The sequence below is a fragment of the Schistocerca serialis genome, chromosome 8 (genome assembly GCF_023864345.2).
Source record: "Schistocerca serialis cubense isolate TAMUIC-IGC-003099 chromosome 8, iqSchSeri2.2, whole genome shotgun sequence".
Lineage (NCBI taxonomy): Eukaryota > Metazoa > Arthropoda > Insecta > Orthoptera > Acrididae > Schistocerca > Schistocerca serialis.
This window is the reverse complement of record NC_064645.1, coordinates 551478709-551496486: the sequence shown is the minus strand read 5'-3', so window position 1 is coordinate 551496486 and position 17778 is coordinate 551478709.

Below are 17778 nucleotides of genomic sequence, written 5' to 3'. Positions count from 1 at the left end.
ATTATATAGCTTGTATGGATATTGTCTACAGTATTGTTGTTTTTCTTGAAACCCTGAATGTAATACTGCATACCTTGTATGTATATTACTTACAGTATTGTACAAATGATGTAGTGCAGATACTATGTAGGAAGTTCAGAAAAATGCTACTAGGTTCACTGTTGACACCTGTGTCTTTATTGATATCCTCATACAAAATAACATTGTCCTTAAAGTTGCAGGCCATATCCACAACTTGGGTTAATGTACTGGAAGGTGATTTGTATGCACATAGTACAGTCAATTGATTTTCTGTTCCATTAATTCTGTTCCTGAAATTCAAAATGTTTGATCCTACATGTTTCAGAGACATCCTACAAGGGAAGTGCACTTATCCTGGGAGTTTCTTCTTCTCTCTGGCCAATAAAACAACGTTCAAGTGTTCAGGAAGCTCAGACTCCTCTGTTTTCAGCTCAGCTGCAGTTTCTTCTGTGTCTCGTTCTAATACTACTGGTTTAGATGCTGCACAGGATATGACCTCCATGTTTCCAGAACTGCTGGTGCATCTAATGCTACTGTAGTTATCCCCCCTTCCACTGATGGTACTAAATTCATTTCCTCTGCAGATGCACTTCTCTCCACAACAGTAGATAGTTTTCTCATACGTTGGTGTGGATGCTGATATTTCTAATGATGTTGTTGCTCATTTGTTTTCCTATGGCCATTTTTAACTGTATGATTTCTCTGTCCCTGGTGCTGCTGAAGCTAACTGTGCTGTTTTTTTCTAGAGTGAAATCCATTTCACCAACTGAAAAAGAAATTAGGGTTGATGGATGTTTGCAGCTGTATTGCTTGGGACTATTTAATAGTATTTTCACAAATTACTTTTAAGACTTTTTCAAACATATATCTTTTTCCTCTCTGATTCCAATGTAGCTCACACTTTGTAAGGTAATACCTCACTAAAGACATTACTTGTATGAACATAGCTGTTTGCACACTACAACATACTTTCTTCAATTTCCTATTAGTTGTAACGGACACACGACCTTTACATTAGATCATGTTTTAGTGGAGTGCTTATGATGAAAAGTTCACTTCTGGGTTTCCCTGCAGTGTATCTAGTAGCACTCTTACAGCTTGTACACTTCAGTTGTGGTAAACATCATATTAAACTTCCTGGCAGATTAAAACTGTGTGCCCGACCAAGACTCGAACTTGGGACCTTTGCCTTTCACGGGCAAGTGCTCTGGAAGGTAGGAGACGAGATACTGGCAGAAGTAAAGCTGTGAGGACCGGGCGTGAGTCGTGCTTCGGTATCTCAGATGGTAGAGCACTTGCCCACGAAAGGCAAAGGTCCCGAGTTCGAGTCTCGGTCGGGCGCACAGTTTTAATCTTCCAGGAAGTTTCATATCAGCGCACACTCCGCTGCAGAGTGAAAATCTCATTCTGGAAACATCCCCCACGCTGTGGCTAAGCCATGTCTCTGCAGTATCCTTTCTTTCAGGACTGCTAGTTCTGCAAGGTTCGCAGGAGAGCTTCTGTAAAGTTTGGAAGGTAGGAGAGGAGATACTGGCAGAAGTCAAGCTGTGAGGACCGGGCGTGAGTTGTGCTTCGGTAGCTCAGATGGTAGAGCACTTGCCCGTGAAAGGCAAAGGTCCCGAGTTCAAGTCTCGGTCGGGCGCACAGTTTTAATCTGCCAGGAAGTTTCATATCAGTGCACACTCCGCTGCAGAGTGAAAATCTCATTCTGGAAACATCATATTAGCCTGCCATTATTACACATTTGCATCCTTGACTGAGTAAATTTTTACAGTCCTTCAGTATATTGAGCTCACAGTTTTGCGATTCTGCTTGCTTTCAATTTTGCATTTTTATTTCATATATTACTAGCAAGTACCTTCCCATGGCTATTTGAAAGTATGATTATTTCTCTCTTGTATGATGTTTTCCACACCTATATCCATACTCGGTGAAACACTGATAAGTGCCTAGCAGAGGATACTTCCCAATGAACCAGTTATTATGGCTTCTTCCAATTACATTCATATATGCAACACAGGAAGAATGACTTTAAATTTCTTTCTGTGTGTCTTGTAATCAATCTAATCTTATCCTCAGGACCTGTATGGGAGTGATACAGACAGAGTTGTAATGTAATCCTAGATTCACAATTTAAAGCCAGTTCTTGAAACCATGTATGTAGGCTTTCTCAGGATAGTTTGCATCAACCTTCTTGTGTCTGCCAGTTCAGTTTCTTCAGATTCTCTCTGACACTCAGAAACGTTTCCCATGGGTCAAACAAATCTGTGACTGTGCATGCTGCCCTTCTCTGTCGGATCTATTTGGTACAATTCCAACATACTTGAGCTACATTCCAGGAAGGCTTACACATGTGATTTGTAGTATTTCACCAATAAACCAGAGACTGTCATCTGCATTACCTATGTCTGGGCCTATGTGATCATTCCATATTATATCCCTACAAAGTGTTACACTCAGGTATTTATGTGTGTTGTCCGATACCAAGTTTGATTTGTTGATGCTATAGCTGTAGGACATAACATTTTTTTCATCTTGGTAAGGGCACAGTTTTACATTTTTCAACATTTAAAGCAAGTTGACAGTCTGTGCAACATCCTGAAATTTTATAAAGACCTGACTGAATATTTGGGCACTTTTTCCAGACAGTACTTCACTACAAATAACATCATCATCTGTACAAAGTCTAAGGTTACTATTAATATTGTCTGTGCAGTAACCAAGTAATACACAAAACCAATCTAAGTAGCACAAATGTGGCTTTACTCATAAACCTCTGAACAAAAATGGAAATAAACCTTTTGTGACTCCACATGTATCAAGACAAGAATCATACAGAAGATGCAACATAAGCGATACACATAACAACTGATGTGAGTAGTACAAACCAAAGTAACATAGCGACCGTCAGTCACCACTGCTCTGCACGAATATAGGAACAAGTTGCCGGTAGATGGTGTGGCAGAGTCCGTGACGTGTGCACAATTCCTACGTGTGGCCTCTAGTTGGTGACCTATGCTGACACAGTTGGCAGTTGATTTTAGTACACGTGCACAGAGACACTACACCTGGCACACTCACACTCACATGCACTAGTATCAGTATTTTCAAATGTGGAAATCCAAAGAGGGCTCCCAGGCTATGGAAGAGATACCTGCAATCTGACGAGACACACATCCATCGGATATGGAGCAGCAGCAGCCATTGTCAACCTCAGGGGTGGGACGATGTGCTGGGCGGGCACCAGAACATAGGAGTGGAATGTGCAGTGATGTGAGCACACCTGAGGATGGTGGGCCGCATGGCACCCGATGACAGCACTGGGGAGGAAGGTTCCATCAACATCTCTGTGTCGTCATCAGCAAGCAGGACTCAGTGTGGAGGAGATGGGACTGCACACATCAGCAGTGATGATGAGGTGGTGATGGCTAGGGAGACGGTTGAGGCGACATGACTGGAAAAGCAGGCTGCGGCAACAGATCTGAGGCCAGATATGAACTGGCCTGGCACTGGGAAGCTGGAGCCGCAGGGTGCCGCACGTGGAGACAGTCAGTGGGATGAGGGCACCTCCACAGCAAGCGACAATGGGCTTAAGACAGAGGGCAGTGGGACAGACTGTGGCAGTGGGGACCATCCCCGTGGATTGGTAGCTTTTGGCAGTAAATGGAGCCACAACTGGTCAAAGTGACATGTCACCAGCCCATGAGTCATATAGACATCACAAAGATGGTGTCCCCAGTGGCAGACAACAGTTGCCAGTATCCACTTGGGACAGTGATCCCCAAAGGCATGAAGCGATGGGTGCTCAGAAATCAGAGAAGAGCATTATCCAGCATAGAATCCACAACAAACTTTTTCATTCGGTACTTGAACAAGCACACTAGTCATTCTGCCTTGTCACTGGATTGAGGGTGGAATGGCAGAGCCATAACATAACGGATGGCATGGCAGGAACAAAACAATTGAAAGGTGTGAGAAACAAACTGGGTCCATTATCGGAAGGTAAGGTACAAGGCAACCCCTAAATACAAAATTCCTCAAAAGCATATGAATTGTAGCCTCAGCCGACACTGGTGCACACTGGAGAATGTAACAAAACTGAGAAAATGTATCCATAACAACAGCCAATAGGAATTCAAGAATTGAGCCACAAAGTTTACATGAATGCCTTCCCACTGGCGTGGAGTGGGCTAATGGGACAGAGATGCCCTGGGAGCTGCCTGTTGTCGAGCACACTGCTCACAAGCTGTGACAAAATAGACAATTTTGACTTCAATACCTGGCCAAAAATCATGTCTCCTAGCTAACAGTTTAGTGCACGAAGGTCCCCAATGGACCTCATGGAGAAGGCATAGAACCTTGCACTGTATCACAGTGGGAATGACTACTCTGGGAGACAGGTCTTTTGCGGACAACAGCAAAACACCATCAAAACAGAGTGGCAGTACCATAAGAAAAAATAGATGTGCAGGGGGTCCGAAGCCCAACCTGGCAATTTATCTGGTCATCCCTGTTGAACAAACCAAACCACCTGACGGAGAACCAGGTTGGCGGCAAAGGCAGCTGCCACATGCGAGCTCGTTAGTGAGAAACCACTGACCCTGGCCTGTGTTTCAGTAACAAGATGGAAGCAAAGCAATTCTTCGCGATCAAAGTCACGAAAAGGACTCACAGAAAGATGGGACAAGATGACCGCATTGGCATGTTTAGACACAGGTCAAAAATCAATTTTGTAGTTGTAGCAAGACAGGAACAGTGCCCAGTGTTGTAGGCAGAGTACTGCCTTGTCAGGCAACGATGTGTGAGAGTTAAACAAGGACATCAAGGGTTTATAGTCAGGTGAAACTTAGAGCCATACAAAAATTTCTGGAGAGCACAGAGGATGGCAAGAGCCTCTTTTTCCACCTGACAGTAGCGCTGCTGGGGCATAGTGAGAGATTCAGAGGCAAAAGCAACAGGTCACTCAGAGCTCTCGACATACTGATGCCCTACAATCGCACCGAGGCTGTACTCTCAGGCATCAATCGCCAAAACTATATGCTGGCTGGAGAGAACATAGCTAAACAAGGAGCTGAAGTAGTTTGGATTTCCACATTTGAAAATCACATTTGCAATCTGGGCTCCAGCAAAAAGATACATTCCTACATGACAAGGCAGGCAATGGATGTGCCACTGTTACTGCCCCTGGTAGGAATTTATGGTAGTAGGCTATATTGCCTTGGAAGACTTAATTTCCTTTGTGGAAGAGGGGCAAGGCATAGATGTAACAGCAGATATATGGTCTGGCAGAGGGTGAACCCCATCCTGCGAGGCCTCGAACCCCAAATAAACAATAGAAATTAAAAAAAAACTGAGATTTTAACACCTTAAGCCTGCAGACTGTAAAACAGAAAACAAAGATATTTTTCAAGTGATTGGCCCATGACAATGATATCATCCAGGCAATTAATGCATCCTGGGACAGACATAGTCAGTTCCTCTAAAAATCCTTGGAAAATAGCAGGGGCGCTAACCACACCAAAGGGAAGGTTCAAATATTGTTAGAGACCAAAATGAGTATTCAGAGCCAGACAAATCAACTTCAGAAAAGTATCGGCCACTCAATATTTTTACCAATAGTTCCTCCTGGCATGGAAGAGGATACATATCCACGATCAACTGTGCATTGACAGTGGCATTGAAGTTCCCACAGAGGCAAAGTTTCCCCAACAGCTTCCAAACTACACCCAGCGGAGATGACAATTCACTAGCCATAACAGACTGCACACCGCCCTTAGAGATTGAAGTCTGTCCAGTTCTGCTTTCACATGATCTTTCAGGGTGACAGGAATAGGATGTGCACAATAAAAGTGAGGCTGAGCTTTGGCCAAAGAAATATGAGCAGAAATATTTGTAACACACCCTATACTTCAGAAAACAAGTCCAAAAACTCCTCACACGGTATTTCCAATTGAGAATATAATATGTGATCCGACACAATGTGAAGTGAACTGCATCAGTGACAGAAAATCCAAATGCTTGAAATGCATCCATCCTAACCAAGTTCTCAAAACCAGCATTAGCAACCACCAAAAATGTAATGGAATGAACAACTGACTCATAAAAGGCAGATGCCATAAATTGTCCCAACAGCACAATGTTCTGTTTGTTATAACTGACCAGTTTTTGCATTACCAGTGTCAACAGTGGAGAGCCTAAACTCACTTAAGTTTTGGAATTCAATAATGTCACTGCAGCATGTGTGTTGATCTGTAGCTGGAGCACTTGGAGAAAAACACTTAACTGCATAAACAACTTGGGCAACACTTAATCCAATAAACAACTTGGGAGAAGTCACAAGCAATGGAGTCACACAGTTTAAATCCACATCCGTATTCTGAGCAACCTTCAGGGAACGACACATAGAGGTGTTGTGACCTTTCTTCTGGCAAGCATTTCAAGTAGCCCAGCACTTAAGGCAAGCCAAATTTACATGCTGGACAAAACAGAAAGGACAAAATGGAAACAGAGAATGCTGGCGCTGGTGCTGTGGCAGTCATGGCCGCTTAAGCTGGCCGTAAGCTGCTCTGCGCTGGGCCCACATGTTTACCGTCACCACTGCCACTTCCTCATGCAAGCATAATTTTTTGTTCTGGGGATATACACTATGTGATCAAGAGTATCCAGACACCTGGCTGAAAATGACTTACAAGTTCATGGCGCCCTCCATCAGTAATGCTGGAATTCATTATGGTGTTGGCCCAGCCTTAGCCTGGATGACAACTTCCACTCTTGCCAGCATATGTGCATATGTTCAATCAGATGCTGGAAGATTTCTTGGGGAATGGCAGCCAATTTTTCACAGAGTGCTGCACTGAGGAGTTGTATTGATGTCAGTCAGTGAGGCCTGGCACGAAGTCAGCATTCCAAAACATCCCAAAGGTGTTCTATACAATTCAGGTCAGGACTCTGTGCAGGCCAGTCCATTACAGGGATATTATTGTCATGTAATCACTCTGCAACATGCCATGCATTACAAACAGGTGCTCGATCATGTTGAAAGGTGCAGTCGCCATCCTCGAATTGCTCTTCAACAGTGGGAAGAAAGAAGGTGCTTAAAACGTCATTGTAGGCCTGTGCTGTGATAGTGCCATGCAAAACAAGGAGTACAAGCCCCCTCCATGAAAAACACAACTACACCATAACACCACTGCTTATGAATTTTACTGTTGGCACTACAAACACTGGCAGATAAGGTTCACCAGGCATTCACCATACCCACATTGTGCCACTGGACTGCCACATTGTGTACCGCGATTTGTCACTCCACACAACATTTCTCCACTGTTAAATAATCCAATGTTTACACTCCTTACACCAAGCGAGGTGTTGTTTGGCATTTACTGGCGTGATGTATGGTTTCTGAGCAACCGCTCGAGCATGAAATCCAAAATTTCTCACATCCTGCCTAACTGTCAAAGTATTTGCAGTGGATCCTGATGCAGTTTGGAATTCCTGTGTGATGGTCTGGATAGATGTCTACCTATTACACATTACGACCCTCTTCAACTGTCGGCGGTCTTTGTCAATCAAAAGACGAGGTCAGCCTGTACGCTTTTGTGCTGTACATGTCCCTTCACATTTCCACTTCACTATCACATCAGAAACAGTGGACATAGGGATGTTTAGGAGTGTGGAAACCTCATGTACAGACATATGACACAAGTGACACCCAATCACCTGACCACGTTCGAAGTCCGTGAGTTCCGCGGAGTGCCCCATTCTGCTCTCTCATGATGTATAATGACTACTGAGGTTGCTGAAATGGAGTACCTGGCAGTAGATGGCAGCAAAATGCACCTAATATGAAAAATCTGTTTTTGGGGGTGTCCGGATACATAGTGTAAGTAGATTATAGTTTAAAGAGGGGTTAACTCACCTGCAATATAGAATCTGACAGAGATTTGATCGGGCCCTGGAGTTTTGTTCATTTGAGCAATTTCAGCTGTTTCTCAACAGCACTGACACTACTATCTATTTCACTCACCTTTGCAATGATGTGAGAGTTAATTTGAGGCAATACCCATGGATTTTCATTTGTAAAGAAACAACTACTTTTGCTTTCCTACCCTCAATTTCAGTCCCTCATTGATGAGTATTTAGATACTAATTTTGGTACCATTAGGAGACTTTATATGTGATCAGAATTCCTTAGGATTTTGGAAGAGATCCTTTGAGAATATTCTGCTATGGTACTTGTTGAATGCTTTACGCATTGCCCTTTTCACAGCCAAACACGTTTCATTCAGCAACACTCTACCCATAACTTTATGCTTTTTTTAAATACCCATTATGCAGTAGTCTCTGTTCATTTAGAAGTTTTGTGACAGCACCTGTATACCCTCCCATTATGAACTTTTCTACTATGTATGTATCTATTAACTTTCTTCTAAACGTCAGCCATAATTCTTTTACGTGCCCTACTTCACAACTGATTGACTCAAGTCCGGAACTGAGATACGACACTACTTCCTCTTTATCTAATTTTCTGAAAATATAAACTCTTCTTCTTGGTTTAGGTGCCTTTTGTAATTTGGTAATCATTGTTGCTACAACTGCCTCATGGTCACTGATACAGGTGCCTTTGTGGACACCCTGAAAGTGGTCAGGTCTATTTGTTGCTATTAGATACACAATATTTTCACCAAGAGTGCCTTTCTAAACAGCCTGTCCAGGTAGTTTGCAGAGATAACATTTAGTAATGTGTTGCAGGACATACATTTTCTCCGGGTTTCATCTGGATAAAAGTCTGATGGTCGATGGAAGGATATTATCAGAAGTTATGTGCATCCTTGATACTTAGTCTTGCCCAGACAATTTCATACGCATTTCCAATTTTTATTTTGGTCTATTCAAGTTTCTTGTCTACTGCAACAAATACACAACCTCCATTTACCATTATCTTCTTCTTTCGATACACACTTAAATTTTCCCCAAATATCTTGCCACTATCAATTTAGGGTTGTAATGAGTGTTTTGAACCTTGTATAATCTGAACCCTACAGCTTTTTATGAGTGCTTAAAACTACAGCACTTCATTGCAAATGCTTTGGCAGTAGATCACTTAGGCTTTTTAATACTCTCATCTGTAGAGGGCATTGCTTTGGGTCTTATACTGATGCTTCCGAATCCCCTACAGCTATCATTATCTTGAAAGGTTGGAGAGTCACTTGGTCAAAGAAAGCCTAGTGTGCACTCCACACACAATCAGCTATCTGGGTAGCAGCCTCTGATGAGTATTGCACATCTGACCCATATAGGAGAACCCTAAACTCTCAAACCTACGGTGTAAGTTTAGGAAGTCACAGCCTATTTGTCACAGAATCGTCAAATTCTCTGATCCCCTCCTTCCACTCAATTCAGGAACAGGGGGACAATGATCAGTTCTGAGGATGATGTTGCAAACTGTTAGCTTCATTAAAACTTCACGTGCAAGAATGTTCTTCTAAACCTTCTCTGCCAGTCGCTGGAATGATCCATGTATGACCTCAGAGCCCAGAAAACAGACATCATTTGTTCCAGCATGTGCCACAATCTGCAGTTAGCTGCACCATGTTCCGTCAATGGTTGCTGAAATAGTCTCCTCAGTGTACTGAATGAGGCGTTCAGGCATATAAATTGAGTGCACCTTGTGTTCCTTCCCATCCCTTTCTGCCATTTCCCTAAGGAATACTATTATTCACCATATATTTGAACTGCTGGCAATTAGCAGAGCTCACCACTCTGCACATGGCTCTTCTTGAGACAGGACACAGCAGGTTTCCCAGCAACAGGTGAAGTGAGTCTCACTGGCTCAGTTTTGGAATTGGTGAAAGAAACCACCGCGAACTTGTTGGTTAGGGGTATCACTCTGACACCCCAAGTTCTCCTTGGTCTTGCCAGTCCTCTAAAGAAAGCCCAACCTTACCCCTGGCACAGCACTCAAAGTAAAGTGGAAAATAGTCATTGATCCCTTATTTCCTCATGGTCCACAGGAGAGGATAGTGCTTGAGGCACCCATGGTAACTCTGGTACACAACTCTTGGGAGCTCTACTAACACACCCATTTGCAGCAGTTTTGAATTGTTTGACAGTAACCACAGTGATTTCCAGATGCTTATGAATGCATCAACTAACTAATCCCATGTTCCAGAACATGTGTGAGTTTAAGATTTCTTGGTTTTTCAGTCAGAGATATCTGTGAACATTGATTTTTTCTCTTCTTCCATTGTGATCTCTCATCTTGCAACAGACATATGACACTGAAGTTTATTTTAGCATATTGAAGAATAAACTGATTCGTCTGAAAGCTAATGAAGATTTCAGTCTATTTATGTGCCTGTCAATAACTCTGTGCCTCTACTGGTGTGTTGTTAATTAATAGAGGGAGCAGAAGAAGAAGAAGAAGAAGAAGGAGAAGAAAGTTCATATTTAGAGGCTACTTCATTTGCCAACCACAGCATTGGTATGTGTTTCCATTGTCCTTTTCATTCTTCTCAGAAATTATCTTTTACCTCTTTATTGTTTTTGACATCATACAGGTGAGATGCTTTAGCTTTAGTTAACAAGACTTTGCAAATTTTGAACTGCCACTTTAATTATTTCAACTTGGTTTCTGCAGAGCATGTGAATATCCATCAGTTGCCATACTGTACAGACTGTACATGATAAGAATGTGGCCAATGTCAGGGATGGACTGTTAGTGCCAGAAGGGAGGCAAGTTTGAAATGAAAAGAGAGAATTAAAGGAAACTCATGGAATATTCTAAACTGACAGAATACAGTAGGGCTCCTCCAGGCTATGCCATAAGGTGCGTTGCCAGTGTGGACATTAGTGATTACAGTTTCCCTTGGCTTTGCGGGTAATACCAAGAAGCATGTCACATCATCTGCATGGGGAGAAATTACATTGAACATCCGATAGGGTTTGATCATAGGCCCACTTCTGTTCTTGCTTTTTGTTAACAGAATGCTACTTTATTCTAATCAGGAAGTAGAATTAGTTCTGTTTGCAGATGATGTAAGCATTGTTGTGAACTGAGCAAAGAAGCATCAGCAGAGAAAATACACTGAAGAGCCAAAGAAACTGGTACACCTGCCTAACACCGTGTAGGTGTGCCGCAAGTACGCAGAAGTGCTACAACATGACATGGCATGGACTCAACTAATGTTTGAAGTAGTGCTGGTGGCAATTAACATCATGAATGTTGCAAGGCTGTCCACAAATCTGTAAGAGTACAAGGGGGTGGAGATCTCTTCTGAACAGCACATTGCAAGGCATCCCAGATATGCTCAACAATGTTCATGTCTGGGAAGTTTGGTGACCAATGGAAATGTTTAAACTCGGAAGAGTGTTCCTGGAGCCACTCTGTAGCAATTCTGGACATGTGGGGTGTCGTAAGGTCCTGCTGGAATTGCCCAAGTTCATCAGAATGCACAATGGACACACACCATCAGGTGGCTTGCAGAGTATGGATGTAGATGTAGATGTAGAATGGATGCAGGTGATCAGACAGAATACTTATGTACGTTCACATGTCATAGTCATATCTATGTATCAGGGGTCCCATATCACCCCAACTGCACACACCCCACACCATTACAGAGCCTCCACCAGCTTGAACAGACCCCTGCTGACAAGCAGGGTGTAATGTTATGTGAGCCTCACTGCCCTTTCTTCTTTTAAAACTAATTCCTGCCTGATTTTATTCTGAGAAGCTCAGTAACGTATGTAAATACTGTAAATGTAAATGCAATTCAAAAAGTACCTGAAGTGAAGTGAAGCACAGCTGGGTAGCAAGAAACTCTTTAGTGCACAATCCCCGCAATGATAGTAGTTGTGGAACTCTGAGTATGGACTCAAAAAAGACGATTTATTAAAAAAAACGACTGTTAATCTGTATCTTGTGGAAAGAGGACATGTTGTTAGGCCGTCGCTCAGAACATATTGTTACATGTAATGAAAATTGCTATTGTAGCTATAAAACTGAGTTGTTGTTGTTGTTGTTGTTGTTGTTGTGGTCTTCAGTCCAGAGACTGGTTTGATGCAGCGCTCCATGCTACTCTATCCTGTGCAAGCTTCTTCATCTCTCAGTACCTACTGCTACCTACATCCTTCTGAATCTGTTTAGTGTATTCATCTCTTGGTTTCCCACTACGATTTTTACCCTCCACGCTGCCCTACAATACTAAACTGGTGATCCCTTGATGCCTCAGAACATCTTCTACCAACCAGTCCCTTCTTCTTGTCAAGTTGTGCCACAAATTTTTCTTCTCCCCAATTCTATTCAGTACCTCCTCATTTGTTATGTGATCTACCCATCTAATCTTCAGCATTTTTCTGTAGCACCACATTTCGAAAGCTTCTATTCTCTTCTTGTCTAAACTATTTATTGTCCAAGTTTCACTTCCATACATGGCTACACTCCATACAAATACTTTCAGAAATGACTTCCTTCCACTTAAATCTATATTCAATGTTAACAAATTTCTCATCTTCAGAAACGCTTTCCTTGCCATTGCCAGTCTACATTTCATATCCTTTCTACTTCGACAATCATCAGTTATTTTGCTCCTCAAATAGTAAAACTCATTAACTACTTTAAGTGTCTCATTTCCTAATCTAATTCCCGCACCATCATCTGATTTAATTTGACTACATTCCATTATCCTTCCCTGTATTTTACCCCTGCCACCTTCAGAATTTGAAAGAGAGTTTTCCAGTAAACATTGTCAAAAGCTTTCTCTAAGTCTTCAAATGCTAGAAACGCAGGTTGGTCTTTCCTTAATCTATTCTCTAAGATAAGTCGTAGGGTCGGTATTGCCTCATGTGTTCCAACATTTCTACGGAATCCAAACTTATCTTCCCCAAGGTCGGCTTCTACCAGTTTTTCCATTTGTCTGTAAAGAATTCGGGTTAGTATTTTGCAGCTGTGGCTTATTAAACTGATAGTTCGGTAATTTTCACATCTGTCAACACGTGCTTTCTTTGGGATTGGAATTATTATATTCTTCTTGAAATCTGAGCGTATTTCGCCTGTCTCATACATCTTGCTCACCAGATGGTAGAGTTTTGTTGGGCCTGGCTCTCCCAAGGCTGTCAGTAGTTCTAATGGAATGTTGTCTACTCCCGGGGCCTTGTTTCGACTTAGGTCTTTCGTGCTCTGCCAAACTCTTCACGCAGTATCACATCTCGTATTTCATCTTCATCTACATCCTTTTCTATTTCCATAATATTGTCCTCAAGAACATCGCCCTTGTATAGACCCTCTATATACTCCTTCCACCTTTCTGTTTTCCCTTCTTTGCTTAGAACTGGGTTTCCATCTGAGCTCTTGATATTCATGCAAGTGGTTCTCTTTTCTCCAAAGGTCTCTTTAATTTTCCTGTAGGCAGTATCTATCTTACCCCTAGTGATATGCGCCTCTACATCCTTACATTTGTCCTCTAGCCATCCCTGCTTAGCCATTTTGCACTTCCTGTCGGTCTCATTTTTGACACGTTTGTATTCCTTTTTGCCTGCTTCATTTACTGCATTTTTGTATTTTCTCCTTTCATCAATTAAACTCAATATCTCATCTGTTACCCAAGGATTTCTATTAGCCCACATCTTTTTACTTACTTGATCCTCTGCTGCCTTCATTATTTTATCTCTCAAAGCTACCCATTCTTCTTCTACTGTATTTCTTTCCCCCATTCTTGTCAATCGTTCCCTAATGCTCTCCCTGAAACTCTCTACAACCTCTTTTTCTTTCAGTTTATCCAGGTCCCATCTCCTCAAATTCCCACCTTTTTGCAGTTTCTTCAGTTTTAATCTACAGTTTATAACCAATAGATTGTGATCAGAGTCCACATCAGCCACTGGAAATGTCTTACAATTTAAAACCCGGTTCCTGACTCTGTCTTACCATTATATAATCTATCTGAGACCTTCCAGTATCTCCAGGCTTCTTACATTTATACAGCCTTCTTTCATGATTCTTGAACCAAGTGTTAGCAATGATTAAGTTATGCTCTGTGCAAAATTCTATCAGGTGGCTTCCTCTTTCGTTCCTTACTCCCATTCCATATTCACCTACTACATTTCCTTCTCTTCCTTTTCCTACTATCGAGTTCCAGTCACCCATGACTATAAATTTTCGTCTCCCTTCACTATCTGAATAATTTCTTTTATCTCATCATACATTTCATCAATCTCTTTGTCATCTGCGGAGCTAGTTGGCATATAAACTTATACTACTGTGGTAGGTGTGGGCTTCGTATCTATCTTGGCCACAATAATGCGTTCACTATGCTGTTTGTAGTTGCTTACTGAGTAAAGTATGTGTAAGAGTTGCCAAACATTTATGTATACAAATTTTCTGGAAGTGAAGAATAGAAATATGTTGTTTTTGGAAAAGGGGGTGAACTTCATTGTCGTCGCCAGCTATCAATCAACAGAATTGTAAGTGTACAAGGTTCACTAAAATAAGGAAAGGAACTGCATTCTCTATAGTTTTCATTCAATATGTAACAACCTCTCATAATTTCTTAATTACAGTAGTTGGATTATGATCTTGTACAATAGTATAGTGCTGAACTCCACTGACCAATTTTGATGTACAGGACATGTAGTTTGAAGGAAGTTTGTGTGCCAAACAATCTCCTTTTCTCATGAAAAGCAGATTGCTGTTTGATCATATTTACTTACAACAGTGGTCCCTTATATATGATAAGCTATGAAAACTTGGGCTCAAAGCTATCCGCAATATGGCCAAGTAACCAACAGAGTCGTACTTTAAATTGTAAAGAACAATATCTTCCTCCAAATTATATCACCAACTGGTGCAGAAGCTGATCATTTAAGGAGGCAACAACTAAAATTCAGGTACCAGTTACGACTTAAAGTAAAGTATCAATCAAAATCAATCTCTCTCTCTCCAAACACATATATAAATATTCATATTATTAAGATAAAAGTCATTTTATATTGGCGCCAGAACATGTATTCATGAGGTTGTCGCCATACCCGTACACGTCCATACGCTCGATACAATTTGAAATGAGACTTGTCTGACCAGGCAACCTGTTTCCAGCCATCAACAGTCTAATGTTGGTACTGACGGGCCCAAGTTAGACATAAAGCTTTGTGTTATGCAGTCACCAAGGGTACACGAGTCGGCCTTCGACTCCAAAAGCCCATATAAATGATATTTCATTGATTGATTTGATATTTCATTGATTGGTTAGCACATTGACACTTGTTGATGGCCGAGCATTGAAATTTGCAGAAATTTGTTGAAGGGTTACACTTCTGTCACGTTGAATGATTCTCTTCACTTGTTGTTGGTCCTGTTCTTGCAAGATCCTTTTCCAGCGGCAGCAATGTCAGAGATTTCATGTTTTACCGGATTCCTGATATTCATGGTACATTCGTGAAATGGTCATACATGAAATTCCCCGCTTGATCTCTGCCTTGGAGATGCTATGTCCCATAGCTTGTGCACAGAGTATAACACCACATTCAAACTCACTTAAATCTTGATAACCTGCCATTGTAGCAGCAATAACTGATCTAACAACTGCACCAGATGCTTGTTGTCAACTGCAGTGCCATATTCTGCTGATTTACAGATCTCTGTATATGAATACACATGCCTATACCAGTTTCTTTGGCGCTTCAGTATAGTATATGATGTTTCTGTGAAAGTTACAGAATGGTTCTACAAAAAAGGGGTAGCTACAGACTATGCAATAATTTTGTACAGTCAAAAATATCCCCCCCTCCCCCACCACACCACCCAATTAATCTAGTATAACAAGAAGAAATAATGAACAGGGTAGAAAATTGTATGTTCTTAGGTGTACATATCTATGAAAACTTTAACTGGAAAAATTGTATAGCAGACCTGCTAACAGTTTTAGGTTTAGCTACTTTACCCATATGAAAAATTGACAACCTTGCAGATATAGAAGACAATAAATCACAATTTTGCATATCTTCACTCATTGGTGTCTTACAGGATAATATTCTGGGGCAACCCCTCATTTAGGTAAAAAGTATTCACTGAACAAACTTTGAGCAGCTGGAAATATTAAACACGGGCTCACAATGCATTTATTCTCTTATGAAATTTTTTTATCAACAATCCATCTGAGTTTGGGAGTAATTACACTGAGGGGAATTCCTTATCTCCAACTTGGTCTCATCATCCTTCCCCATGTCCTTTCTAAGAACACCAATCTTTCAGCAGGAGAGAGGACATACACAACCTCAAAATAAATCCTGACCTAATCATCCTACCTGCAGACAATGGATCCATCACTTTCCTTATGAATCACAGTAACTACCTGGTGGAAGGCCTCTGCAAATTATCTGACTCCTGCACCTATAAACTCTGCCACAGTGATCACATCCCAGAATTCCAACACAGCCTCCAATCCCTGCTTAAAACCTTAGTCCCTTCCCAGATTCACTCCCCTTAATCCATTTCCCTTCTAGCCCCTATGACACCCTGCATACCCAGCTGTAAATGTTCCCCAAAATACACAAAATCCAACAGTCCAGGATGCCCCATTGTAGCTGGTTATTGTGCCCCCACAGAAAGAATTTCAAACCTCACTGATCAACACTTCCAACCAACTGCATGTAATCTAGGCTCCCATGTCAATCCAACCGTCCTCTTCGGTCACTGGATCTCCACCATCCTCACCCCTTTACCTCCTGGATCCCTACTTGTTACTGATGACATCACTTCCCTATACACCAACACTCCTCATGCCCATGATCTTGCCACTATTGAACACTATCTTTCCAATGTCCTTCAGACTCCAAACCCACCATATCACCCCCCATACACCTTACCAAATTTACCTTTAACTCAAATACTTCTCCTTTAAAGGGAAGGTATACAAACAAAGTTGTGGTGCAGCCATGAGTATTCACATGGCAGCCTCCCATGCCAACCTATTTATGGGCCATCTAGAGGAGACCTCTGCAGCCTCCCAAAATGCCACACCCCTAGTCTGGTTCAGGTTGAGTGATGACCTCTTTATGATATTGACTCAGTGCTGAGATGCCATATCTTCATTCCTTCACCATCTCAACACCTTCTCTCCTATTTGCTTTATCTGGACCTGTTCAAACCAGTGCCACATTCGAGGACATTGACCTCCTTATGTCTCCATCCACATCTCTGTCCCACATTATACCCACCGATCATCAACAGAACCTACATTTTGACAGCTGTCATCCCTTCCACACCAAAATATCCCTCCCATACAGCCTGTCCACCCAAGGATGGCGTATCTACAGTGACAAGAGTGCTCTTTCCCGATGTGCTGAAGGTCTCACCTACGCCTTCACAGACAGGCACTATCTGCCAGACCTAGTCCACAAACAGATCTCCTGTGCCATTTCCCCACACACCCCCAATCCTCCCAAAACATCCAAAAACCAACTACAAAGGAGTGCCTCCTTCATCACTCAATACCACCCCAGGCTGGAACAACTAAACCACATCCTTCGCCAAGGCTTTGATTACCTACCATCATGCCTTGAAATGTGGGGCACCCTACCAAAGATCTTTCCCACCCCTCCTAAAGTGGTGTTTCATCACCCACTCAACTTCCACCTACTCCAGCCTTATGCCACTCCCAATCCCAACCCATTACCACAGGCATCATAATCCTGTGGAAGACCTGCCCAAACCACTCACCCAGCACTTCCTGTTCCTGTCCCATCACAGGTTTATCCTACCTC